The sequence below is a fragment of the Dasypus novemcinctus genome, unplaced genomic scaffold, assembly GCF_030445035.2.
Source record: "Dasypus novemcinctus isolate mDasNov1 unplaced genomic scaffold, mDasNov1.1.hap2 scaffold_193, whole genome shotgun sequence".
Classification (NCBI taxonomy): domain Eukaryota; kingdom Metazoa; phylum Chordata; class Mammalia; order Cingulata; family Dasypodidae; genus Dasypus; species Dasypus novemcinctus.
The window spans coordinates 357689-385501 of NW_026688170.1; the positions used below are offsets into that span (position 1 = coordinate 357689).

At 40.7% G+C, this 27813-nt stretch overlaps 1 long non-coding RNA gene across 1 annotated transcript in view; it reads right to left on the bottom strand.

The window, feature by feature from the left end:
• The window catches only part of LOC139438531 (uncharacterized), a 50201-nt gene extending 36666 nt beyond the window's left edge, over positions 1–13535 (bottom strand). Inside the window, exons 1-2 of the long non-coding RNA XR_011648205.1 lie at positions 13446–13535; positions 12630–12716 (exon numbers count right to left, since the gene is read on the bottom strand). This is a non-coding gene — a long non-coding RNA (uncharacterized lncRNA). The remainder of the gene's footprint in view (positions 1–12629; positions 12717–13445) is intronic.
• Positions 13536–27813: the final 14278 nt, after the last annotated feature.

The window sequence follows — 27813 nt, forward strand, 5'->3', positions numbered from 1 at the left end:
GTAGCAGTCCTCTACACCAATAATGAGCAATCTGATGAGGAAATCAAGGGAAAAAAATACCATTTACAATAGAAACTTAAAAAAATCAAATATCTAGAAATAATTTAACTAAAGAAGTAAATGACTTATATGTAGACAACTACAAAGAACTGTTAAAGAAAATCAAAGACGACTTAAATAAAAGGAAGAATATTCCCTGCTCATGGATAAGACTAAATATCACTGAGATGTCTGTCCTACCCAAACTAATCTACAGATTTAATGCAATCCCAATAAAAATCAACACAGTGTTTTTTAATGAATTGGAAGGACTTACTATGAAATTTATTTGGAAGGGCAAGAGTCCCTGAATATTAAAAGACATATTGACAAAGTAAAATGAAATTGGAGGAATCACACTACCTGACTTTAAAGCATACTACAAAGCTACAGTGGTCAAAACTGCATGGTACTGGCACAAGAACAGACAATAACTAATGGAACTGAACTGAGGGTTCTGATATAGATCATGGCATATACAGTCACTGGATCCTCAGCAAAGCCACCAAGCCCACTCAACTGGGAGAGAATGGCCTCTTCAACAAATGGTGCTTGGACACTGGATATGAATATCCAAAAGAATATCCATCTCACACCTTATACAAAAACTAACTAAAGATGGATCAAAGATCTAATTATAAAAGCCACCAAGACCATTCAACTAGAAGAGAATGGCCTCTTCAACAAATGGTGCTTGGACACTGGATATGAATATCCAAAAGAATATCCATCTCACACCTTATACAAAAACTAACTAAAGATGAATCAAAGATCTAATTATAAGAGCCAAGGCCATAAAGACCTTGGAAGGTAAGTAGGGAAGTGTCTATAAGACCTTGTAATAGGAAATGTCTTCATGAACTTCAAACCCAAAGCATGAGAAGCAAAAGAAAAAAATAGATAAATGGGACCTCCTCAAAATTAAAACCATTTGTACCAGAAAGGAGTTTGTGATGAAAGTGAAAAGACAACCTCAACAATGGTAGAAAGTATTTGGTAACCAAATATCCGATAGGAGCCTAATATCCAGCATATGTAAAGAAATCCTATTTCTCAAAAGTAAAAAGACCAACAACCCATTTTAAAAATGTACAAGTGGGAAACGGACTTTGGCCCAGTGGTTAGGGTGTCCGTCTACCACATGGGAGGTCCGCGGTTCAAGCCCTGGGCCTCCTTGACCCGTGTGGAGCTGGCCCAAGCACAGTGCTGATGCACGGAAGGAGTGCCGTGCTACACAGGGGTGTCCCCCGCGTAGGGGAGCCCCACGCGCAAGGAGTGCACCCATAAGGAGAGCCACCCAGCACGAAGAAGGGAGCAGCCTGCCGAGGAATGGCGCCGCCCACACTTCCTATGCCGCTGATGACAACAGAAGCAGACAAAGAAACAAGACGCAGCAAAAAGACACAGAAAACAGACAACCGGGGTAGGGGAGGGGAATTAAATAAATAAATAAATAAATCTTTAAAAAAAAAATGTACAAGTGATTTGAACAGACACTTCTCCAAAGAAGCAATACAAAAGGCTAAAAAGCATATGAAAAGATGCTCAACATCACTAGCTATTAGGGAAATGCAAATCAAAACTACAATGAAACACCATCTTACTTCCATCAGACTGGTGGACATTAGAGAATCAGAGGACTAAGGTGTTGGAGAGGATGCAGAGTAATGGATGCCCTCATCTACTGCTGGTGGGAATATAGAATGGCCCAGCCATTTTGGATGACAGTTTGGGATTTCCCCAAAAAACTAACTGTAGTTCTGTTATAAGACCCATCAATTCCACTGCTGGGTATATATCCAGAAGAACTGAAAACAAAAGACAAGAATGGAATATGCACAACAATGTTCATAGCAGCATTATTCACTATTGCCAAAACTGGAAAATTAACCCAAATGCCCATTAAGAGATGAATGGATAATCAAAATGTAGTCTATACATACAATGGAATATTATTCAACTGTAAGAAGGAATACAGTACAACACATGGGATAACACGAATGAATCTGAAGGGCCTTATGTTGAATGAAGCAAGCCAGGCATTGAAGGACAAATATTACATGACCTCTTTGATAAGAATTAAGTTAAGTGAGCCAACTCAGGGAGCTAGAGTCTGGAAGATAGGTTTACAGGAAATAGAAAGGGAGAAGAAGATTGTGACCCAATGCCCACAGGGGTGAAATCTATGATAAGGTGTGAGTAGTTGTGCAGTAAAGGGATATGACAAGGGTGTAGGGATACTATTGGGTTGGGTGGTACAAGCTTAACAGGGAGCTAGGGTAGGGAGGATGGGTTGGATGGTCCATGAAAATGGGGGAAGGGTTGGGGAAGGTAGCAGGTGAACACTGGGGATTGGCAGGTATGTGGTTGAAACTACAATCCTGAGAAAATTGTTTTGGCAATATGACAAGGAAGGGCTACTGGTTTAGGGTGCTGGATGGAGGTACATTTGGGACAGGGCACACCTGAGTAGTCTTCTAGATAAGGTGCAAGTGATGCTTTTGTCATAGTGTGTTGGATCAGTGGAGGGAGACCCACATAATGAGTGGAAAGGAGTTAAACTCCCATACCGGGGAGTCTTGATATGTTCTCAAACACAGGGGAGGGTGTCTCTGGAGAGTATGGGTGGTTCCCAATAGGGGAGGACAGACGACTGTGTCAAGCCATCAGCATTGTTGCAAGAATTACAAATCTTGTCCTTCAAGGAGTGAAGCCTTGTGGGCACAGTGGGTCCTAAGGGGAGGGAGAGGGAGGAAAGGGATCAATGGAAGAGTAGGTATTTAGGGGGCAAAGGAAGTGTTCTGTATGATCTTGCAATGATGGATATAGGTCAAGTTAAATTAAATCAAAAATGCATAAAGGTATATGGTCTAAAATATAAACCATAATAGAAACCACTGACCATAGTTTGCAGCTATGTTTTAATATTTGTACATCAGTTGCAACAAATGTACCATCCATATGTAAAAAATGTTCTTAAAAAGGAAAGGTGAAAAAGGGGGGAATGTTGGGTATATGGGAGTCCCCTATATTCTGTATGACTTTACTGTGACCTAACACTTCTTTGAAGACAAAATGAAAAAGGTAAAATACTGGGGAAGTAATGGAAGAAAATGTAACTGTACATACAGGACAACATATATTACAGTGATGAAAGGCAAAACTTAATTTTTTAACTATTTTTCATTTTTTAAATACCCCTTTTTAATCCTATTTTAGTTTTTGTTTTCTTAAATTATTATGTATTTTATTTCTGATGTTTAAACCTTTCGTTATTATTTCATTTTCCTATAGCGAATTTGAAAATATTCTTGGCTTCATTTTTTAAGAAGTTTTAGATCACAAAAGGGTTACAAAAGGGTTAGGAGAGGACCATTGGTGTGGGGTGTCTGTGATGGGGGAGACATGGGAGGAAGTTCATGTGGGGATATAAACAAGGTATATAAATATGTTCAAATGTTCATGGGGCATTGCCACAGTGGGTAGAGATTCACACAATAACTGAAAGAATATTGAAGTCCTATATTCGGGAGCTCTGCCACATTCTCTAATGCTACAGCAACAATCCCCCAAGGACCAAGGACTAGTGAAAAAGGATGGCCCATTGATATACCCTTGAGATTGATGACTATGCTTATGTACTTTTTGCTCTTAAATTTGTAACTTAGCCTAGTGATGTAGGATACCTAAGAGTTATTTCTTGAGAGCCTCCATGTTACTCAAATGTGGCCTCTCCCTAAGCCAAACTCAGCATATAAATGCATTACTTTCTCCCCCAATGTGGGACATGACTCCCAGGAATGAGACTGGACACTGAACTAAAGAAGGGGAAAGGTAAAGATACATGACTTTATATGGCTAAGAGACTTCAAAGTAAGCCAGGAGGCCATCAGAGATTTACACTTAAAATGTCTCTGCAGGATGTCATAGACTGCCAAAGCAGATGCTACCACAAATAGTGGGACACTTGAGGGATCCAGAGATACCCAGCTCATATGTTCAGGGCAGATAGCTCCAGAGATTGATGCCTGGCCACTGGGTCCTCCTTTGGAGTTTGTGCTCCCGAGTGTGACAGAGTTGGACTCAAATGTGACTTCTCTACACATGCCTCTTCTATCTCTTTTATTTGAACCTATAGTTGATGCTGGAATTGGTGGGTATACATCCAAAAGACTTGAATTTCTGGATGGTTCATGTGTCAGCTGGGCCCTGAGTCTCAGTGGAGGTGTAACACCTACTCTCCAGTTCATTGGCCTCACCCAGGACAACTAACAAGGAGGTGAGGATGGACAACCACCATACCAAGGAACTGAGAAAGTCAACAACTGCAAGCAAGAAAGTCTCATTTATTAGCCAAATTAGTTCAAAGTCACCTCTCAGGTAGAGTAGGCATCACCATTCCAGAATCCTCAGGATTGGGAAATAAAATATAGATTAGTGTGGACTTACTGGTGTTCTACTACAGACTTACTGTGGTTCTATCAATGGAAAAACTATTCATCGATGTGGAGACAATGGCCACTGGTGGTGCTGAAGTCAGGGAGAGGGAAAAAGAGGTATAATATAGGGGCATTTTCAGGGCTTGGAATAGACCTGAATGATATTGCAATGACAGATACAGGCTATAGCGTATTGATATTATGGATGAATTCCAAAAAGAAATATTGGATTATGTATGTAAACTGATCTTTTTTGGGGCAGGCATATTAAATTATGTTGGATTCATAGGTTTACTTGATTAGGTAATTATGTTAATCACTTGTGACAGAAGGGCATTGAGTCCCCACCCTTTGATGAGCAGGGACACACAGATAAAAGGCAAGGCAAAGGACAGAGTTAAGGGTTCTTAATGTTGGAGTTTTGATGTTGGAGTTTGATGCTGAAGCTGGAGTCCTGGGAAGCAAGGAACCCTGAACCCAGAGAGAAGCAATATCCTGGAAGGGAAGAAAAACAGGAAGCCTGAACCCTTGCAGATGTCAGCAGCCATCATGCTCCAACATGTGAAAATAGACTTTGGTGAGGGAAGTAACTTATGCTTTATGGTCTGCTATCTATAAGCTCCTACCCCAAATAAATACCCTTTGTTAAAAAAACAATTTCTGGTATTATACATCAGTACCCCTTTGCCTGATTAATACACAGGCCATTATATATTCTGCCATAACCTACAGAATTGAGTGTGAGAGAGTGTAAACTACAATGTAAACTATAACCCATGCTTAGCTGCAATGCTTCAAAATCTGTTCATCAATTGTAATGAATGTAACACACTAGTGCAAGAAGTTGGTAATGTTGGGAACAGTGGGAGGTGTAGGGAGTAGGGCATATGGGAATCTCTCATATTTTTTAATGTAACATTTTATGTAATCTAAGGATCTTTTAAAAATAAATTTTAAAAGGACACAAAGGCCTCTGAGCTGACTACAAAGGGGTATCCAGGGATCTACAATCCCCAGAAAGGGGAGAGAGAGGGACACTGCTTAGCTGATAGCTTCTGACCCACAGTTCTGGTCTACTGTGTCCTACCAGCCCTTCTAGGCTGAGTGGGACCACACTGTTGTCTACCTTAGGACACTAAACAGGACTGGAGAAATCCAACATTCTCAATCTCCCTCTCTTATAGCTGGCACTGACTGTTGAGGATGCACCTTCCCAGAAAACAGGGAAGAGAGGGACAAGATCTAAGGCTGACTCAGGTTTTGACCCACAAATTTGGTCTGTTGTGTCCCATGGGCCCTTCCAGGCCAGGGAGGCCTTGCTATTGTTTGCCTTAGGAGGCTGCAAGGGAGTAAAGAAACCTGACCCTCTCAATTTCCTCTATGAAGGGGGACTGATTGTTGAAGATGCAGAAGGGAGTGGAATTATTTCTTACCCAGAAAATGGGAGGGGGCTGCCAGAGAAGGCTAGAGACTTTTTTATAAGAAAGTTCAAATTACAAGGCTCTTAGGCTCCAGGTAGGACCCTTTCAGATTGATCCAGGCTGTGTTACAGCAAAAACACTCTAAACATGCATTGAACTGAGAGGACTGTCAAAGAGTGCCATCTGTTGGCAGAACTAGGAAGTACATATGAGAAAATAAAAAATAAATGAGGCATTTTCTGACTTTCATAGCTTTCTTCCCAAGGCCCTAGGAAGTAGGTCTGCAACCCATTACTGGGTGCAGAGCACACCTTTGAGCAACTAACAGGGACAACCCTAATGATTCAGGTTGCATCAAGAATCAAAGAGCAACAGTAACACACAGCCTCCTGCCACTAAATCCCAATAAAAGACAAAGAAATTGAGCATCTGAGTAAACTACACACTAATCAGGTGCCTAGACATCAGCAAAAATTTATGAGCCAGAATAAGAAAATGGAAGGCATAGCCCAGGAAAAGGAATATATCAAAGTCCCAGAAGAGATGCAGGATTGGAGAGAACTAATTAATGAGATGTGTACCAATTTCCAAAATTAAATTCATGAGTTGAAAGACAATACAGCTAAAGGGATGAATGACATCAAGAAGACGTTGAGCAAGCAAAAAACAGAATTTGAAATGTGGAACAGAAAAGCAACAGAGCTCATGGGAATGAAAAACACAATAGGCGACATCAAAAGCACATTAAAGGTCTACAACAATTTCAGGCAGACTTGAAAGGACAGAAGAAAGTAGAAGTGATACCAAAGACAGAACAGCTGAAATTGAAGAGAGAAAAGAACAGAGGGAGGAAAAAAATGGGGAAAAAAAATTGAGCAGAGCCTCAGGGAGATGAATGACAACAGAAAACACAAAAAAAAAACATGTCATGGGAGTTCCAGAAAGAGAAGAGAAGGGAAAAGGGTCAGAAAGAGTATTTAAGGAAATAGTTAAAATTTCCCAATGCTCACAAAAGGAATGACTCTGCATGTCTAAGAAGCCCACCTTATCCTAATTGGAATAAATCCAAATAGACATACTCCAAAAGATATATTCTTCAGAATGTCAAATGTCAAAGATAAAGAGAAAATTCTGAGAGCAGTAAGGGAAGCAAATCATCACATACAAGGGATGCCCAGTAATAGTGTGGATTTCTCATCAGAAATCATGGAGGTGAGAAGACAGTGGTATGATGCAATTAGGAGACTGAAAGAGAAAAACTGCCAGCCAAGAATTCTGCACCCAGCAAAACTGTCCTCCAAATATGAAGGTGAGTATAAAATATCCACAAACAGAAACTAAGAGAGTTTGTAAAAAAGAATCCAAATTGCAGGAAATAATAAGGAAGCCATAGAGCCTGAAAGAAAAAGAAGAGAAAGGCCTGGAGGAGAGTAGAGGAAAAAGAAGAGCAGAAAGGATAATCAAGAGAAAAAAGACAGACCAAAATATGACATGACACATGAAAACAAAAGAATAAAATGTAGGAAGTAAACAATGCATTTACAGTCCTATCATTGATTGTTAATGGATTAAATGCACCAAACAAAAGACATAGATTGACAGCATGGATAATAAACACATGAGCCATCCATATGCTGCTCACAAGAGACCCACCTTTGACTCACGGATACAAACCAGCTATAAGTAAAAAGTTGGAAAAAGATACTTCATGCAAATAGTAACCAAAAAAGAGCAGGGACAGCTATACTATTATTGGACAAAACAGACTTGAAGTGAAAAAAAGTTATGAGTCAGAGAAGGCCATTACATATTAATTAAAAGGACGACCCACCAGAAAGATATATTTATGCACCTAACCAGGGTTTCCCAAAATACATAAGACAAACTCTGTCAAAACTGAAGGGAGAAACAGGTATCTGTACAATAATCACTGGAGACTCTAATACACTACTCACATTATGAGACAGAACAACTGGACAGAAGATCAACAAGGAAAACAGAGAACTTAAAGAACAATAAATGAGTTAGACCTAACAGACACACAGAATGCTGAATCCAAACACAGCAGGTTATACCTTCTTCCCATGTGCCCATGGATCCTTCACCAGGATACACCACATGTAGGGCACACTGCAGGTCTCAATACATATGAAAAGACTGAAATTATACAAAGCACCTTCTTAGATCATAATGGAACAAAATTGGAAATCAAGAATAGACAGGAAAAAGATAACTTTGCAACTATGTGGAGTCTGAACAACACACTGTTAAATGATCAGTAGATCAAAGAAGAAATTGCAAGTGAAATTAGTAAATATATAGACAAATGAAAATGAGAACACAAATTACCAAAACTTAAGGGATACAGCAAAGTCTGGAGAGGGAAATTTATAGCCCTAAACACCTATATTAAAAAAGAAGAAAGCACTAAACTCAAAGACTTAACTGAACACCTAGAGAAATTGGAAAAAGAACAGCAAACCAATCCTCAAAGCAAACAGAAGGAAAGAAATAATAAAGATTAGAGCAGAAATAAATGAAATTGAGAACAATAACAACAAGAAAAAAAATAGATAAAATCAAAACCAAAAGCTGGTCCTTTGAGAAGATCAGTAAAATTGACAAATCGCTAGCAAGATTAACAAAGGAGAAAAATAGGCAAATAAATACAATCAGAAATGAAAGGAGGGAAGTAATGACTGACCCCACAGAAATAAAAAGTATCAAAAGATGATATTATGAGAAACTGTATGCCAACAATGACAACCTAGAAATGGGAAAATTCCTAGAAAGGCACAGCCAACCTACACTGACACTACAAGAAATACAAGAATTAACAAACCAACCACATTTAAAGAGACTGAATCCATCATCAAACACCTCCCAACAAGGAAAAGCTCAGGACCAGATGACTTCAGAGATAAATTCAACCAAACATTTCAAAAAGAATTAACAACAATCCTGTTTAAACTCTTCCAACATGATGAGGAGGAGGGAAAATTACCCCACTCTTTTTATGAAGCCAACATCTCCCTAACACCAAAGCCAGATAAAAGACACTACACGGAAAGAAAAGTACAGACCAATCTCTTCAATGAACACAGAGATGCAAAAATTCTCAACAAAATATTGACAAATTGAATCCAGCAGCATTATTGAAGACTTACACATCATGACCAAGGTGGATTTGTTCCTGGTTACAAGGTTAGCTCAACATAAAAAAAAAACCATCAACATAATACACATTAAAAAAAATTGAAGGGAAAAAACACATGGTGATCACAATAGACACAGAAAAGGCATTTGACAGAATCCAGCATTCTTTCTTGGTAAAAAACACTTCAAAAGGTATGAATAGAAGGAAAATGCCACAATATGATAAAAGGCATATATGAAAAACCCACAGCCAACATTGTACTCAGTGGGGAAAGGTGGAAAGCTTTCCATCTAAGATCAGGAACAAGACAAGGATGCCTACTATCACCATTGCTATTCAACATTGTACTACAAGTTCTAGTTAGAGTAATTAGAGAAGAAAAAAAAATTAAAGGCATCCAAATAGGAAAAGGGGACATAAAACTTGCACTATCAGCAGATGACATGATCCTATATTTAGAAAATTCTGAAATGTCTACAACAAAGCTACCTGACATAAGAAATGAGTTCAGCAAAGTGGCAGAATACAAGATCCACATGCAGAAATCAGTGTTCTTGTACAGTAGTACTGCACAGTCTGAGGAGAAATCAGGGGAAAATTCCATTTACAATAGCAACAAAAAGACTCAATATGTAGGCATCAACTTAGTCAAAGAAGTACAGGACCTAGATGCAGAAAACTACAAAAGAGTGGTAAAAGAAATTTAAAATGCCTAAACAAATGGAATGACACTCCGTGTTCATGTACTCTAAGACTAAATATCATGAAGATGTCAATCCAACCTAAACTGACTTATAGACTCAATGTAATACCAATAAAAATTCCAACAGCCTACTTGACAGAAATAGAAAAGGCAATTACCAAATTCATTTGGAAGGGAAATGCACCCAAGTAACCAAAAACATTCTAAAAAAGAAGAGCAACATGGGAGGAACTTCAATGCCAGACCTTGAAACATATTACAATGCTACAAGTGGCCAAAACAGCATGGCACTGGCATAAAGAGAGACTCATTGATCAGTATAATAGAATTTAGAGTCCAGAAATAAACTCCCACCTCCATGGTCAACTAGTTTTTCAGACACCTACCAAGTCCATGTTAATGGGGGGAAAGTCCCTTTAATAAATGGTGCTGGGAGACCTGGATATCTATAACCAAAAGAATGGAATGGAACCCCTATCTTACATCCCATACAAGAATCAACTCAAAATGGATCAGAGATCTAGATATAAAAGGACCATAAAACTTCTTGAAGAAAATGTAGGGAAACATCTTAAAGACCTTGAGCTACATGGTGGTTTCTTGGACCTTACATCCAAAGCACACAAAACAAAAGAAAAAATGGATAAATGGGACCTCCTCAAAATTAAACACATGTACAGCTCACAGGACTTTGTCAAAAGGGTGAAAAGGCAGCTGCCTCAGCAGAAGGAAATACTTGGAAATCACATGTCCAATAAGGGATTAATATCCATATGTAAAGAGATGTTACAACTCAAAAATAAAAAAAGACTCAATTAAAAAATGGGCAAAAGACATGAATAGACATTTGTCCAAAGAAGAAATACAAATGGTGAGAAAACACGTGAAAAAATGTTCAATATGAGTAATGATTAGGGAAATACAAATCATAACTAAGAGATATCTTTTCACGCCTACCAGAATGGCCACAATTAAAAAGTCAGAGAACTACAAATGTTGGAGAGGATGTGGAGAGATAGGAACTCTTACTCACAATTGGTGGGAATGCAGAATGGTACAGCCACTGTGGAGGACTGTTGGGCAGTTCCTAAAGAAGTTGAATATAGGGCAGCGGACTTGGCCCAGTGGTTAGGGCATCTGTCTACCACATGGGAGGTCTGTGGTTCAAACCCCGGGCCTCTTCGACCCATATGGAGCTGGCCCATGTGCAGTGCTGATGTGCACAAGGAGTGTCCTGCCACGCAGGGGTGTCCCCCACATAGGGGAGCCCCACATGCAAGGAGTGTGCCCCGGAAGAAGAGCTGCACAGTGCAAAAGAAAGTGCAGCCTGCCTAAGAATGGTGCTTCACACATGGAGAGCTGACACAAGATGATGCAACAAAAAGAAACACAGATTCCCGTGCCGCTGACAACAACAGAAGTGGACAAAGAAGAAGATGCAGCAAATAGACACAGAGAGCAGACAACTGGGGCAGGGCGGGGATGAGGGGAGGGAAATAAATAAATAAATAAATCTTTTTTTTAAAAAAAGAAGTTGAATATAGATTTGCCAGTGACCCAGCACTATCACTATTGGGTCTACACCCAGAATTGAAAGCAGTGATACAAATACACATCTGCACACTCATGTTCATAGCAGTGCTAGTCACAATGTCAAAAGCTGGAAAGAACCCAGGTGCCCATCAACTGACAAATGGATAAACAAACAGTGGTATATTCCCACAATGGAATATTATGCAGTACTTAAGAAGAAATGGGCAAGCAGATTTGGCCAGACAGGGCATCTGCCTACCACATAGGAGGTCCAAGGTTCAAACCCAGGGCCTCCTGATCCATGTGATGAGCTGGCCCATACATAGTGCTGATTTTCCCAAGGAGTGCTGTGGCACGCAGGGGTGTCCCCCGCATAGGGGAGCCCCACGTGCAAGGAGTGCACCCCGTATGGAGAGCCACCCAGCACAAAAGAAAGTGCAGCCTGCCCAGGAGTGGTGCCACACACACAGAGAGCTGACAGAACAAGATGACGCAACAAAATGAGGCACAGATTCTGGGTGTCGCTGACAAGATTACCAGTGGACACAAGAAGAATACACAGCAAATGGACACAGAGAGCAGACAACTGGGGGTGGGGTGGGGAAGGGAAGAATAATAAATAAAAAATAAATCTTAAAAAAAAAGAAAAGAAGTCCTAAAACATTTGACAACATCAATGAACCTGGAGGACATTATGTTGAGTGAAGCAAACCAGACACAAAAGGACAAATACAATAAACAGAGGATCGCTATGAACTAAATATATTGTATAACATATTGTATGATTCCATTTACATAAAACATAAATATAAATCAATTTATAGAGGGGAAATAAAAGTATCTGTGCAAGAATAGCCAAAAAGGGGAGCTGTGAACAGTAGGGGAAGCACAGATGAAGAAGTGATGGATTTACTTTTTAAATTATTATTCAAATTAGGAAAATGCTCTAGTAATGATGGAGGTGATGAATGCACAACTATGTGATGCTGCCAAACACCACTGATTGTGCAGTGAACTGTATGCTTTGTTGATAAGTATTGATAAAAATGATTTGTTAAAAAAAACAACAAACAGCACTTAAAAATGGGAAACTATGTAAATAACACTTTCACCAGAGAAGAAACATTCAATTCTTTTCATCACTAGGGAAATACAAATTAAAACCTGCTATGACTTATCATATAGACATAGTAAAATGGCTAAAATCAAGACAGATAATACCAACTGTTAAAGAAGATGTGGAAAACCTGGAACCCTCATATATTTCTAGTGAGAATGCCAAATGGTGCTGCCACTTTGGGAAACATTTTGTCAGTTTCTTAAAAATATAAACTTACATCATTGTTGCTAGTTCCACTTCGAGATATCTATCCAAGACAAATTGCTGTACCATGATTCCCACAGCAAGTTCATGGCCGCCAAAACTGGGGAAAAAAATACAAATGCCTATCAACCGGGGCTTGGATAAGAGAAGGTGGTACATCGTAAATAGCTCTGCAGTTCTAACGAGGTAATTTCATTCAACTAACTTTCACAGAATAAACAAGTTATCCGTGTATGGAAAAATGCCAAAGACTGAAGCAGGCCCCAGGTCCCCCGCCGCCCACGGGCCCCGCGAAGGCAGCCCCCAACCGCACAGCGGGAGCTTTGGCGGCCGTGCAGCCGGGCGCGTCCTCAGCGCAGCGCGGGGACGGCCGCTCGTCCGCTTTTCTGCGCTGCCGGCGGCCCCCGCAGCCCCGCGCCCCCGCAGCCCCGCGTCCCCTGGTGGGGTCCGCACACGTACTGGGCTCCGGGCCAGGAGCAGGCTGGCATCTGAGAAGGGACCGTGCGCTCCGCCTGAGGGTTCCGGGCCAGTGCTCGCTGCCGCGCGCGGAGCCTCCGCCAGGCCCAAGAACCAGGACACCGCCGGGACTGGAACCCCCGAGGGTCTGAAAGCTGCAGCCGCTGCGCCGCGTGCTGGGCGGGGCCTCAGGGGCGGGGCTAAACAGCCAGGGGCGGGGCTGAGCGGTGGGGAAAGCGGCTGCGCGGCCAGCGGCGGGGCTGAGCGCCCTCCACGCCCTTGACAGAAGCCCCACCCCTGCCGCGGCCCCAGGCTGGCCTGCGCACTTAGGGCTCCTGCCCGCTCCAGTCCCACTAGACTTCGGGGCCCCTACCTGCGTCCTCCGGGAGGAGGGTCTCCCCACCCCTGACATCCGGCCAGCGCCTGGCAGCCACGCAGATCCTCCTGACCAGGTATGGGGACGCCTCCCGGGAGGAGTTGTCAGCCCCAACCCCCCTTGTGAGATAAATATTCTTCTTTGTCACAGAAGACTGAAGCTCAGGGTGCAGCGCAATAAAGGGCAGCAGGAGGTGCGCTGGGTGGGGGGGAGCGGGAAGTCTCATTGTAAACAGATGGTTACTGGCCCCTTTTCAACTAACAGGTCGTGATTCTAGAACCCAAGATTATAAAAATAGTTAAAATGAACAGAATTATTGTAATTTCCCAAGATACACAGGATTTTAAAGTGGAAAATCTTCAAGGGAAATTAAGACCTATGAAATGCTATGGTTATAAGTGAATCAACACTTGGAATATTTTGGAGCAATACTTGTGACAAACTACCAGTAATTCATCTTTTGGGACTTGTGTAATCTCTCCAAATAGATTATTCCTGTAATGTCAAAAAACTATCATATAAATGGAAACTTTAAAAAATTTTTTATTTAATTGCCTTTTTTTAAGCTACCTTGAGCACAAATGTTACATTAAAAATATGAGGTTCCCACCCCCCTATCCCCCACTATACTATGCAAATAAAGAGAGACAGAACGAGGATTAATGGCTGGCAGGGGTTGAGAGGAGTGGGAAAGGTGGAGTAACTCCTTTTGGGTCTATGAGATTTCCTTCAGAATGGATAAAAATGTTCTGAAATTAGGTAAATTTGATGCGCAACATAGTGAATATACTAAATGCCACAGAATGTACTGTTAAAATTGTTAATTTTATGTTATGTCGCTTTCACCTAACAAAAAATATACAGATAATGTGAAGTGGAGGAAAAAGAAACTCTCATAATTATAATGCTCTTATCGTGCTTTTCTTTCTACTATATCTCTCACCTGCACAGTTCTGAGTTGTCACCTGCTGATGGTAGAGTTCCATGCCATCCAAAAGGACAAGGTGTGCCTACATTGCAAAGGAGCCACAAAAATCCTGACTGGTTCCTGTACAAGGAATAGGTTTCTCTAGTTCTAAAAATGGCTAAAAGCTAGGGTATTACGTTAAACAAGTGTTATCAACACAGACATACTCAAGATGAATTAGGAGGAAAAACGAATTTTGCAATTGAGCAAGTCTCTTGCTAGACTTCATTACTAGAACCAATTAAAGCATTTTTCTTTTCTGCTCTAGTACAGAACCTGGTCAGAGGGTTTTTCTCCTAGCTCACTTAAGCTTCCCCTCTTCTATTAGTGCCCTTGCAGGGTCCTCTCTGACCACATGAACCTTCCCTGGCATTCTTTATGTCCCATTTCTCCCTTCCTCCCTCCAGTTCCTCCTCCCCCTCCTCCCCCTCCTCCTCCTGCCTCTTCTCTCTCTTCTCTCAGGCTTTTCTAAACCACAAGAGGCAGTGGCCTCATTTCCATTGTCATAGAACCCTCAAATCCCAAAGAACTGCAGAATCACTCATCAAAGTTTGCAAGTTTTTTCTTTTACTTGTGTAGAGGACATGATTTTTTTGGTTACTGTTAGCATGGAGCATCTTTTTCAAAGATTTCATTTTCAGGCAGTTTTTATCCTGGATCTAAGGTGAGTCTCTTGTAGGCAGCACATGGATGGCTCATGTTTTTCCATCCATTCTGTCAGCCTGTATCATTTTTTTAAAGATTTATTTTATTTATTCCTATCCCCTTCCCCCTCCATTGTCTGCTCTCTGTGTCCATTTGCTGTGTGTTCTTCTGTGTCTGCTTGCATTATCTGGCAGCACTGGGAAACTGTCTCTTTTTTTTTGTTGTTCCATCATCTTGCTGTTCAGCTCTCCATGTGAAGTGCCACTCCTGGGTGAGCTGCACTTTTTTTCACATGGGGCAGCTCTCCTTGTGGGGCACACTCCTTACACATAAGGCACTGCTATGCAGGGGCACCCCTGCATGGCAGGGCACTCCTTGAGTGCAGCAACACTGCACATAGGCCAGCTTACCGCACAGGACAGGAGGCCCTGGGGGTTGAACCCTGGACCCTCCATGTGGTCTGCTTCCCAGCCTATATCTTTTGATTGGGGAGTTTAATCCATTCACATTCAATGTTATTACAGTAAATGCGTTATTTACTTCTATCATTTTATTCTTTGGTTTTCATATGTCATGTCTTATTTCTGTCTGTATTTTCACTCTCTTGATTATCCTTTCTGCTATTCTTTCTCCTATAATCTCTTCCAAACCTCTGTATCCTGTCTTTTCCTGTCAAGTGGTAAGGCCTCCTTTAATATTTCCTACAAAATGGAATCATTTTCATGAATTCTCTTAATTTCTGTTTTCTTTGTATTTTAAATGCACCTTCATATTTGAAGGCCAATTTTGGTGGATAAAGATTTCTCAGCTGGCAGTTTTTCTCTTTTAGTATCCTAATTACATCATGCCATTGTCTTCTCTTCTCCAAGTTCTGATGAGAAATCCACAAAAAATCTTTCTGGGCATCCATTGTATGTGATAGTTTGCTTCTCCACTGCTGCTGTCAGAATTTTCTCTTTATCTTTGACATTTGGCAATTGGAGTAGTCCTGTTAGACCTACTATGAATCTGAATAGACCTATTGGAGTAGATCTATTCACATTTATTCTGATTGGGGTACACTGTGCTTCCTGGACATGCAAGGTCATTACTTTCATAAGGGTTGGGAAATTTTCAGCTCTTATTACCCCAGATACTCTTTCTGCCCCTTTCCTTTCTCTTCCCCTTCTGGAACTGACATGACATGCATGTGGTTGTGTTTTCTGTTATCACTCAACTCCCTGAGCCCTTGCTCAATTTTTCACATTCTTTTCTCTTTCTGTTCTTTTCTCTCTTCCATTTCTGCTGTTCTGTCTTCTGCATCACTTATTGTTTCTTCTGTCATTTCAAACTTGCTGTTGTATGCCTCTAATGTTTTTTGTTGTTGTTTTGTTTGTTTCCTCTTTAGGAGGTACTGACAATTGAACCCAGGACCTTGTGCATTATAAGCAGATGCCCAACCACTGAGCTACATCTGCACTGCAGTGAGAGTTCATTTTTTCATTTGTTGTTTTTAGAAGGTGCCACGGATCAAACCTGGGACCTGGTACATGAAAAGTAGATCCTCAACCACGTGAGCTACAACTGCTCCCCTCTAATTTGTTTTTTATCCCACTATGGTGTCTTTCATTACCATGAGTTCTGTTACTTTTCTATTCAGGCTTCCAAATTCTTCTTTGTGCTCACTTGTCTTCTTGATATCTTTTATCTTTTTATCCATATCATCTTTCAATTCATTAATTTGATTTTGGAAGTTTGTGTGCATCTCCTTGGTTAGTTGTCTAAAATCCTGTGTCTCTTCTGGGAACTTTGATAGATTCCTTTTTTTGGGTCATTTCTTTTCTTTTCTCAGAATGACTTGTAACTTTTTCCTGATGTCTAGGCATCTGATTTAAATGGTGAGTTTACTCAGATGCTCACTTTCCTTTCATAGGGATTTAGTGGCAGGAGACTGTGCGTTACTGGTGCCCTTGATTCTTGGTTCAACTTGTTCTGGGTCTTAGGATTGTCCCTGTTAGTTGCTCAGATCTGGGCCCTGAGCAGAGTAATGTGTTGCAGACCTGCTTCCTAGGCCCTTGGGGAGGGAGACTGTGAAGACCAGAAAATGCCTCTCTTGTTTATTTGTGTTCCTTATATGCTTTTCCTTGGTCCAGCAGATGGCACTCTTTGTCAGCCTTCTCAATTCAAAGCCTGGTCAGAGAGTGTTTGCATCCACCAGACCAGATCACTGTGATAGAGGATCCTGCCTGGAGGCTAAGAGCCCCCTAATTCAAACATTCAGTCCTGGTCAATAGAGAGGGCAATTAGTCCCCTGCTTGCTTCCAAACAATAGCAGGGCCCCACCCAGCCGCATGCTGGAGCTCAAGGGCACAGTTGGCCGAAAGCAGCCAGCCTTAGGCTGTGTTGCTCTCTCCTCACTTCTGAGAGGTGGGTCCTGGTTTGTAGCCAGTGGCCCTGAGGCCTGAGAATTCAAAGTGTCTGTATGGTGGGGGTGGATACTGGCAGCTGCAGCATGTACTCACAGTTTTGTCACCATGGTTTTTTCCATTGCCCCTCTCTCTGCTTGGTGGTGTCCAGCCTTCTCCTGGGGTCCTGACCCCTAGAAGTTTCTTTCCAGGCCATTTCTGCCTGTCCTCTAGCTATTTTTCTGGAAGAGAAGAGAATCCTCTGTCTTGCTAATCTGCCATATTCCCAGAAGAATCATTGTAAAGTAATGGAAGCCATTTGAGTTAACAAGATTTCAATAAAGATAATAATAATGAATATGTATTCAGACTATTTGTACCCCATCTTTCCATAATGGTTTTTTAGTATATGCACAAATATATATTTATAGAAATAATTATGAAATCCTCTTGAAACTAAAGCCCCAAAGAAGTTAAAGCTATAAAAAAGGCTAAAGTAAACATTCTCACAGGAGAGTTAATACAAATTGCATCAAATTTGACTGAATTAGTGTTCAGAGCAAAGTGAGAATTGTGGACATTTGAAATACTGATTTCCAAAGTGATTTTTCACTTAATGATTTTTTTATTGCTTTCTGGGTCCCATTGGAAAGGTGAGTTGTCAGAGGGAATCATTGGTGTTGGGGATTGCATAATGTCCCCCACAAAAGGTATGTTCAGGTTCCAACCCATGGTCTGTGGGTGGGAACACTTTTGTAAATAGGACCTTTGAATATATGGGCCTTAAATCCAGTGTCGCTGAAGTCCTTATAAGCAAACCAAATGGATGTGGAAAGGAAGCTCTGGGAGCAGCCTGAAGCTGGAAGTCAACAGAACCCAGAAGAGAAAGGAGAAGATGCAGCCATATGCATCAGCACATGACAGAAAAGCCAAGGTAGTGACTCTGGGAGGAAGCGAGCCTTCTAGCCTCTGAAACCTTGAGTCTGTAAATCCCTGTTGGTAAGCCAACCCATTATACGGAATCCATTACAGCAGTGAGGAATTAATGCAAGAGTCATGGAGGAAACTGAGAGTACACAGTTCTGACCCTCAGCCCCTTCTATCAGGGCAGCCATGCTTTTATCATTTTTGTTAAATAGTTTCTCAGGCTAAAAAGCAACTACATATTTGTTTTTCACAGAGAAGAAAACATACCATTCTTAAGAAAAAGTTTTCCTGATGCAAGAATGCTGAAAGTGATAGCTTTTACAGGGATAATTAAATAACATATAACTGTTATTAGAGACAATGAATAAAAAAGAATAATAATAAAAAAGATAATTTTTTTAAAGCAAATAAGAACCCTTTCTTGGTAAATAAAAAACAAAACTATAATTTAAAGACATTGTGGCAGGAGGTTAAACTGTGGTCCAGGAATATAATATTTTAGTGGTCAGTGGAAAATGAAGAAGCCAATATATATGACTTATGTCAGGGATTCTGAACCTTTCAATTATTAAATTCATTACAGTCTCCCAACAGAAAGGTTCAATCTTTATTGTACATGAAAATCTTGTAGGAAACATATTTAAAATACTATTTTCTATACCTTATACTCAGATATTTTTATCTGTGATTTGGTGTGGAGAACCAGAAATCTGCATTTTATTTAAAATATATTAGTTTTCTTGATTAGATACATGAACATAATGAAAAATATCAATCTAGAATAATCTCATGATTACTTCTGTCCCATCAGCCTAGTTTACTCTGCCACTCTTTCAAATTATTATTATTATGAATTTCTTAACTCTATCCAGAAAGTTTGTCCTAAGGTAACAATTCATTTTAAACACAACCCTTTTTTCCTACTATTATATGTATTGGATGTTTTGAATTGTACCATATTGATTGCCTTCCTTTTCCTATATGGATATATTGTCATTTCCTTTTCCTGTGTTTTCCATGGGGTTAAAATGCTGGACAGCTCTCCTTATGGGGTGCACTCCTTGTGCATGGGGCTTCCCTATGTGGGGGACACCCCTGTGTGGCACAGCACTCCTTGCACACATCAGCACTGCATGTGGGCCAGCTCCACATGGGTCACGGAGGCCCGGTGTTTGAACCATGAACCTCCCATGTGGTAGGTGGAAGCCCTATCCATTGGGCCAAGTCCACTTCCCTGATTGAGTTATGATTAGGGCATTGAGTCCCCACACTTTGGTGGTTGAGGACTCACAGATAAAAGGTGTGGCAAAGAACAGAGTTGAGAATTTCTGATGTTGGAGTTTAATGCTGAAGACTTAAGCTGAAGTCCCAGGAAGTCAGCATGCAGAGAAAAGAGAAGTCAGCACCAGGAAGAAAGGAACCTTGAGCCCAGAGAAAAGCCCCAGGAATGTAGGAACCCAGGAAGCCTGAACCTTCACAGACATCAGCAGCCATATTGCTCCAATTAGACTTTGGTGAGGGAAGTAATTTATGCTTTATGTCCTGGTATCTGTAAGCTTCTACCCAAAATAAATACCCTATAAAAACCAACCAATTTCTGGTATTTTGCATCAGCACCCCTTTGGCTGGCTAATACATTTTCCAAGGGCAGAAAAAACACTTAGAATGAGCCTGCCAGCCTGTGGGTACAGGAGTCCTCTATTTGTGTGACTCCCGCCATTGTGCCCTGACATGCTCAGTGCAGGGCATGGATGAGGTCAGGGCACTGCTTGATCCTCTGGGCTTGCTGTAGGCCCAGGTGGGGCACAGAGAGGCCAGAGCACAGGGGGTGGTCTCCTTTGCCTGACATCAGCCAAAGGACTGATTAATGCACAGGACAATTAGCACTTTCTGTTTATACAAAGAGCAAAGCTCGAGAGCCTTGTTGTATAGAGCCTTGCTGGTCTCCCCCATGATGCCCAATAACAGTCTTCCCTGGTGACATCTGGACAGTGTCAGGACAGCTTCCTTGAAGACCCCAACACAGCCTCCTCTGGCTGTCCTTTCAGAGATAAACCCCTTAGAAGCAGTCCCATGCAGTCCCTCTCCAGACCTATTCATTTCTATTTCAGCCCTCTGTGTTTTTCAACTTGCTGAACCCAGCCAACCACTCCAGTGGAACAACTCTCCTATGGGTATTCCAATTACATTCAAATTCTCACATGAAAGGCCACTTTCTTTATCATTCTTGAACTTTCCTTCCTGATTTTCTGTAGTGTTAACAGATTTGATTATGTTCTTCCCCTTCTGCTATCTTGGCTTCACCATATTTACCTCTTGGGGCTCCCTGCTAATTTTCTTTCATACATCTCAGTGTCCTCTTCCTCTGTTAACCATTTACATGTTGATGTTCCACAAGGTTCAGTCTTCTCACTTTCCTTCTCATTCACCATAGTCTATTTCAGTGACCACATCCAAACCTATTGTTTCAAGCATGATGCCAAGGGCTCTTAACTTTTCATATCTAGCCCAGATCTCTCTCCCGAGTCCCAGATGTGAACTTCTCACTTGTTTTTCATAGATCCCTCAAACTAAGGCTGTTACCCCACAGTTCTACACCCTTTTCTTTTTCAGTATGAATGTCACCACCCCTGCCCAATTCTCTAAGCCAGAAACTGGAAAATTTCCTATATATCTCCCACTCTATCATTCTGAAATACAATTACTCTGAAGATGTGTCAATACTACTTCCTAAATATATCTTCTCAATTCCACCCTGCGTCCCCATTTCTCATTGTAGACTTAGTCCAGTATTTCATCACTGATAGCCTGGATTATTGTCACAAGCTTCCAAATAATTTCTCCACTTCTGGTCCAGCCTCCCTCAACTTTATCTTCTACATTGTGGCTAGCACATGTGTAAAAATGCAAAATATTTCTTATCTAAAACCATTCAATTATTTATATAGTTTGCATAATAAAATTCAAGTTCATCCAGCATTTTAGAATGGAAACCTCCAAACTGGCCACCACCCACCTCTACGACTCATCTGCAAACCACCCAACAGAATTATCTTACACTAAAGGTCAGCATATTCTAAACAGTGTTCCAAGGAGCACTTCTTTCAGATATTAATAAAATTCTGGTCTAATAAGTTTGTGAACATGGGGAAATGGACTTAAACACCGTGATGGGCAGGGAGTTAAACTACAATGTAAACTATAATACACTCTTAGTGGCAATGCTCCAAAATATGTTCATCAATTGTAACAAACATCTATGAATTGTAACAAATATACCAATTGTAACAAATATATGGAGGATGTTGCTAATGTGGGAAATTATGGGAGAGTTGAGATTGGGGCATATGGGAATCCCCTCTATATTTTTTGTAACATGTAGTCTAAGTATCTTTTTTAAAAAATTTAAAAGTATATTTAAAAAATAGACACTAAAATGGGCATTGGGCATATTCAAATAAGGAACAGAGAAGATAAAGTTTGAGTACTGAACTCCTGTTTTTAATTGAATAGCTATTAACATCTCAAAGCATTCAGTTTGGGGTATGTTACTGAAGGCATTTGGGAAAACCTAAAGTTTCAACAATATGCTCTACTCTCTTACATCTTCACCTCTGCCTGGTGAGCCATCCATTCAGGCATTCATTTGCTCATACATTCCAAGACAATCATTGGAAATCAACTAGTATATGCTGTACTTTCAGGGGGAGAACATGTTCTTGGTGAGCCAAACTTTATAAATATATGATTAAAACAATCAGGATGAGTGCTCTGAATTTTGGAGCATAGTGCAAGGACCTGAATTTGGGAGATCAGTAGACATCAAGCTTTCCCCCTCCTCCTTGACAGGGGTATCCCTCAGATAGGTGTCAATTTTTTTTGCTCTAGGTATTAAATGGAATCTTAGGTGTTAAATGAGCATATTTTTACTGGTGTCATATCTTTCCCTTAGGTTGATCCTTTCATTGTTACAAAATCTCCCTGTCTGTAGAGGTATAGGTAAAGTATATGTACATGTCATGAAAGTTAAGTTCGTATCAAATGAAATAGGATTTTATATATTTAGGATGTTAAATTTTGACCCCATGGAAAACAGAGGAAAAAGAAATGACAATATATCCATATAGGAAAACGAAGGCAATCAATGTGGTACAATTAAAAACATCCAATACATACAATAGTAGGATAAAAGGCTTGTTTAAAATGAATTGTTGTTTCCTTAGGAAAAACTTTCTGGATAGAGTTAAGAAATTCATAATAATAATAATTTGAAAGAGTGGCAGAGTAAACTAGGCTGAAGGGACAGAAGTCATCATGAGATTATTCTAGACAGATACTTTTTATTATGTTCATGTACCTAATCAAGAAAACTAATGTATTTTAATTAAATGCAGATTTCTGGTCCTCCACCCCAAACCACGGATAAAAATATCCAGGTATAAGTTACAGAAAATAGTATTTTAAATATGTTCCCTACAAGATTTTCATGCACAATAAAGATTAACCCTTTCTGTCGGGAGACTGTAATGAAATCAATAATTGAAAGGTTCAGAATCCCTGATATAAGTCATATATATTGGCTTCTTCAAGTTTCCACTGACCACCAAAATATTACATACGTGGACCAAAGCTTAACCTCCTGGGGCCCTGCTATTGTTTGCCAGGGAGCCAGCAGGGGACTAAAGAGATCCAGGACTGAGGAGATCTGACAATCTCACTCTCTTCCTCTACTGACCAGGACTGGTTGTTGAGGACAGAGAAGGGAATGGAATTACTGCCTACCTGGGATGAGGGAGAGGACTACCAGCACAGCCTGAGGAACTGCCTTTGAGAAAGTTTAGGATTCTCTATCACAGTGATCTGGTCTGATGGATGCAAACACACTCTGGGCAGACATCAAACTGAAGGCCTGACAATGAGTGCCATCTGCTGGTGGACCAAAGAAAAGCATGTGGGAACACAGACATAAATAAGCAAGCTACTTTACTGGAAGTGTAGTTGGTGCTGGGGTTTAAGATATATCTAGGGGATTTGAATCTCTGGACTGACAATATGATAGCCAGGCCCTGAGCCTCAACAGACTTCAACTCCTACACTCTGATTTATTGGACTTACCCCACTCAGCTAACATGGAGTTGAAGAATGTCAACCACCACACCAAGGAGCCTAGAGTGCCTACAACTAAAAGCAGGAGGATTGCATCCAGTATCCATGTGGAATCTGAGCCTCCTCTTGACATAGAGGTGCAATGGACACAACCAATCCAAGGTCCACAGAGAAAAGGCGGCATTGGTGTGGGGAAAGTGGCCATGGTGGCTGATGGGTATGGGGAATGGGAGGAAGAGATGAGATGTGGAGGCATTTTTGGGACTTGGAGTTGTCCTGGGTGGTGCTTCAGGGACAATTACCAGACATTGTAAATCCTCCCAGGGCCCACTGGATGGAACGTGGGAGAGTATGGGCTATGTTGTGGACCATTGACCATGAGGTGCAGAGATGCCCAGAGATGTACTTACCAAATGCAATGGATGTGTCATGATGATGGGAATGAGTGTTGCTGGGAGGGGGGGAGTGGTGGGGTGGGGGTGGTGGGGTTGAGTGGCACCTCATATTTTTTTAATGTAATATTTTTACAAAATGAATAACATTAAAAATAAATAAATAAAATAAAATAAAAAGAAGGAAAAAAAAAAAAAGAGAGAGGCATTTTCTGGTCTTTACATTCTCCCTCCCCAAGGCCCTGGGAAGCAGGTCTGCAACACATTACTCTGCTCAGGGCCCAGATCTGAACAACTAACAGGGACAATCCTAAAGACCCAGAACAAGTTGAATCAAGAATCAAGAACACCAGTAAGAGCCTTCTGCCACTAAATCCCTATGAAAGGAAAGTGAGCGTCTGAGTAAACTCACCATCCAAATCAGATGCCTAGACATCAGCAAAAGTTACAAGTCATTCTAAGAAAATAGAAGAAATGACCCAAGAAAAGGAATATACCAAAGTCCCCAGAAGAGACACAGGATTTCAGACAACTAAACAAGGAGATGCACACAAATTCCCAAAATCAAATTAATGAATTGAAAGACGATATGGATAAAAAGATAAAAGATATTAAGAAGACACCAAGTGAGCACAAAAAAGAATTTGGAAACCTGAATAGAAAAGTAAAGAACTCATTGGAATGAAAGACACAATAGTGAGATAAAAAAAAACTAATTAGAGAGGAGCAGTTGTAGCTCAAGTGGTTGAGGACATACTTCCCATGTACAAGGTCTCAGGTTTGATCCCTGGCACCTTCTAAAAGCAAACAAATGAAAAAATGAACTCTCACTGCAGAGCAGATGTAGCTCAGTGGTTGGGCATCTGCTTACAATGCACAAGGTCCTGGGTTCAATTGCCAGTACCTCCTAAAGAGGAAACAAACAAACAAAAAAACAACAACAAAAAACATTAGAGGCATACAACAGCAAGTTTGAAATGATAGAAGAAACAAGAAGTGATCCAGAAGATAGAATGGCAGAAATGGAAGTGAGAAAAGAACAGAAAGAGAAAGAATGTAAAAAATGGAGCAAGGGTTCATTGAGTTGAGTGGTAACAGAAAACACAACAACATGCATATCATGGGAGTTCCAGAAGGAGAAGAGAAGGGAAAAGGGGCAGAAAGAGTATCTGAGGAAATAAAAGCTGAAAATTTCCCAACCCTCATGAAAGAAATGACCTTGCATGTCCAGGAAGCACAGTGTACCCCAATCAGAATAAATGTGAATAGACCTACTCCCATAAATCTATTCACATTCATAGTAGGTCTAATAGGACTACTCCAAATGTCAAACATCAAAGACAAAGAAAATTCTGAGAGCAGCAATGGAGAAGCAAACTATCACATACAATGGATGCCCAGAAAGATTTAGTATGGATTTCTCCTCAGAACTTGGAGGAGAGAAGACAGTGGTATGATATAATTAGGATATTAAAAGAGAAAAACTGCTAGCTGAGAATTCTTTATCAAGCAAATTGGTCTTCAAATATGAAGGTGAGTTTAAAATACAAACAAAACAGAAAGTAAGAGAATTCATAAAAGTGATTCCATTTTATAGGAAATATTAAAGGAAGCCTTACAACTGACAGAAAAAGACAGGAGACAGGGGCTTGAAAGAGATTATAGAAGAAAGAATAGCAGAACAGATAACCAAAAGAGAGAAAATACAGACAGAAATGACATGACATATGAAAACCAAAGAGTAAAGTGATAGAAGTAAATAATGCATTTACCGTAATATCATTGAATGTGAATGGATACAGGCTGACAGAATGGATGAAAAAACATGAGCCATCCATGTGCTGCCTACAAGAGACTCACCTTAGATCCAGGATAAAAACTGCCCGAAAGTGAAATCTTTGAAAAAGATACTCCATGCTAACAGTAACCAAAAATGATCATGTCCTCTACACAAGTAATAGAAAAAACTTGCAAACTTTGAGGAGTGATTCTGCAGGTCTTTGGGATTTGAGGTTCTATGACAATAGAAAAGAAGCCACTGCCTCTTGTGGTTTAGAAAAGCCTGAGAGAAGAGAGAGAAGAGGCAGGAGGAGGAGGGGGAGGAGGAGAAACTGGAGGGAAGAGGGGGGTAATGGGACATAAAGAATGGCAGGGAAGGTTCTTGTGGTCAGAGTGATGTGGGCTATGAGTGGGAGGCTCTTTGTCTCTTCAGAGATAACCTAAACTATCTGTGACTTGTGGGTGTGGGATGATAAAAGGCTGCAGTCCCATTGCAAGGACTCCAGTCCCAGGAAACAGTTTAACAATGCAAGGTCTATAAACTTTAAGTATTCAGGGGAAATGCAAACAAAATATGCTAAAAGCTTACCTAGAATACCTAAGGTCCATGCTAAAATCTTACCTAAGATGTGGAAGATATATATGCTAATTCAAGCCTATTGAGAACTGAAACAAAAGGACCATTTGGCCTTTCCTCTCTGTATAAAAAGTACTCAAAAATCTCATTCTGGGCTTGGGATTGAAACAGAAAGCTCCGGATCAAACCTCTCTCAAATTCTACAACAAGAGAGGACCCTGCAAAGGCACTAATAGAAGAGGGGAAGCTTAAGTGAGCTAGGAGAAAAACCCTCTGACCAGGTTCTGTACTAGAGCAGAAAAGAAAAATGCTTTAATTGGTTCTAGTAATGAAGACTAGCAAGAGACTTGCTCAATTGCAAAATTCCTTTTTCTTCCTAATTCACTCTTGAGTATGTGATGTGGGCTATGGATGGGAGGCTCTTTGTCTCTTCAGAGATAACCTAACCTGTCTGCAGTCCTGCCCTTGGTGACCACGGTCACCTTGGTCATGGCAATGACTCCAGTCCCAGGAAACAGTTTAACAACGCAAGGTCTATAAACTTTAAGTATTCAGGGGAAATGCAAACCAAAATGCTAAAAGCTTATCTAGAATGTCTGAAGTCCATGCTAAAAGCTTACCTAAGCTGTGGAAGATATATATGCTAATTCAAGCCTATTGAGAACTGAAACAAAAGGACCATTTAACCTTTCCTCTCTGTATAAAAGAAACTTGAAAGTTTTCTGGGCCTGGGTTTGCAACAGGAAGTTACCAAGTCCAGCCGGCCTTCAATAAACCATTTTTCCTTCTCAAAATCCTTCCTGAGTGCTGGCCTCTCTATACACAAATAATCAAACCTCTCTCAAATTCTACTGATATAGCCTGTGTGTTAAATCAAAATTATTTCCAAGAGTACCTAGTCTCCAAGATGGTCAGATAAGTAATATAGGCCCTACAGTCTTTGAATGTTCAGAAGGGATGTGAGACTGAGTGTGTATTCAGGGCTGCCTCCAGATAATGTGGAGCTATGCTAATCCAAACTGGCTTGGATGTGGAGAATATGTAACTCACCTAGAGGAAATAACCTATCTGATACTAAGATCAAACACTGAAGAACCTAACCAAAGGTCTGTTTACCATCACTGTTAGTCTTCCTAATCCTATATTCTCTGTATAAAAGGGTCTGGAAAAGGCTGTTCGGGGCTCGGTTTTTATTAGGACAAGAGTCCGCCGAGCCCGGCCGGTCAAAATAAACCAAATTCCTTCTCGGTATTCTCGTGTCCTGGCCTTCAAAACCACACATACCCGAATTTCTCCACTACATTTCAACATATGTCTGTGTTGATGATACTTTTTTAACTTAATACCCTAGCTTTTAGCCATTTTTAGAACTAGAGAACCTATTCCTTGAACAGGAGCCAGTCAGGATTTTTGTGGCTCTTTTGCAATGTAGGCACACCTTGTCCTTTTGGATGGCATGGAACTCTACCATCAGCAGGTGACAACTCAGAACTGTGCAGGTAAGAGATATAGTAGAAAGAAAGTGTTCCTTTCAAGCACCAAAGAACATTATAATTATGACCATTTCTTTTTCCTCCACTTCACATCT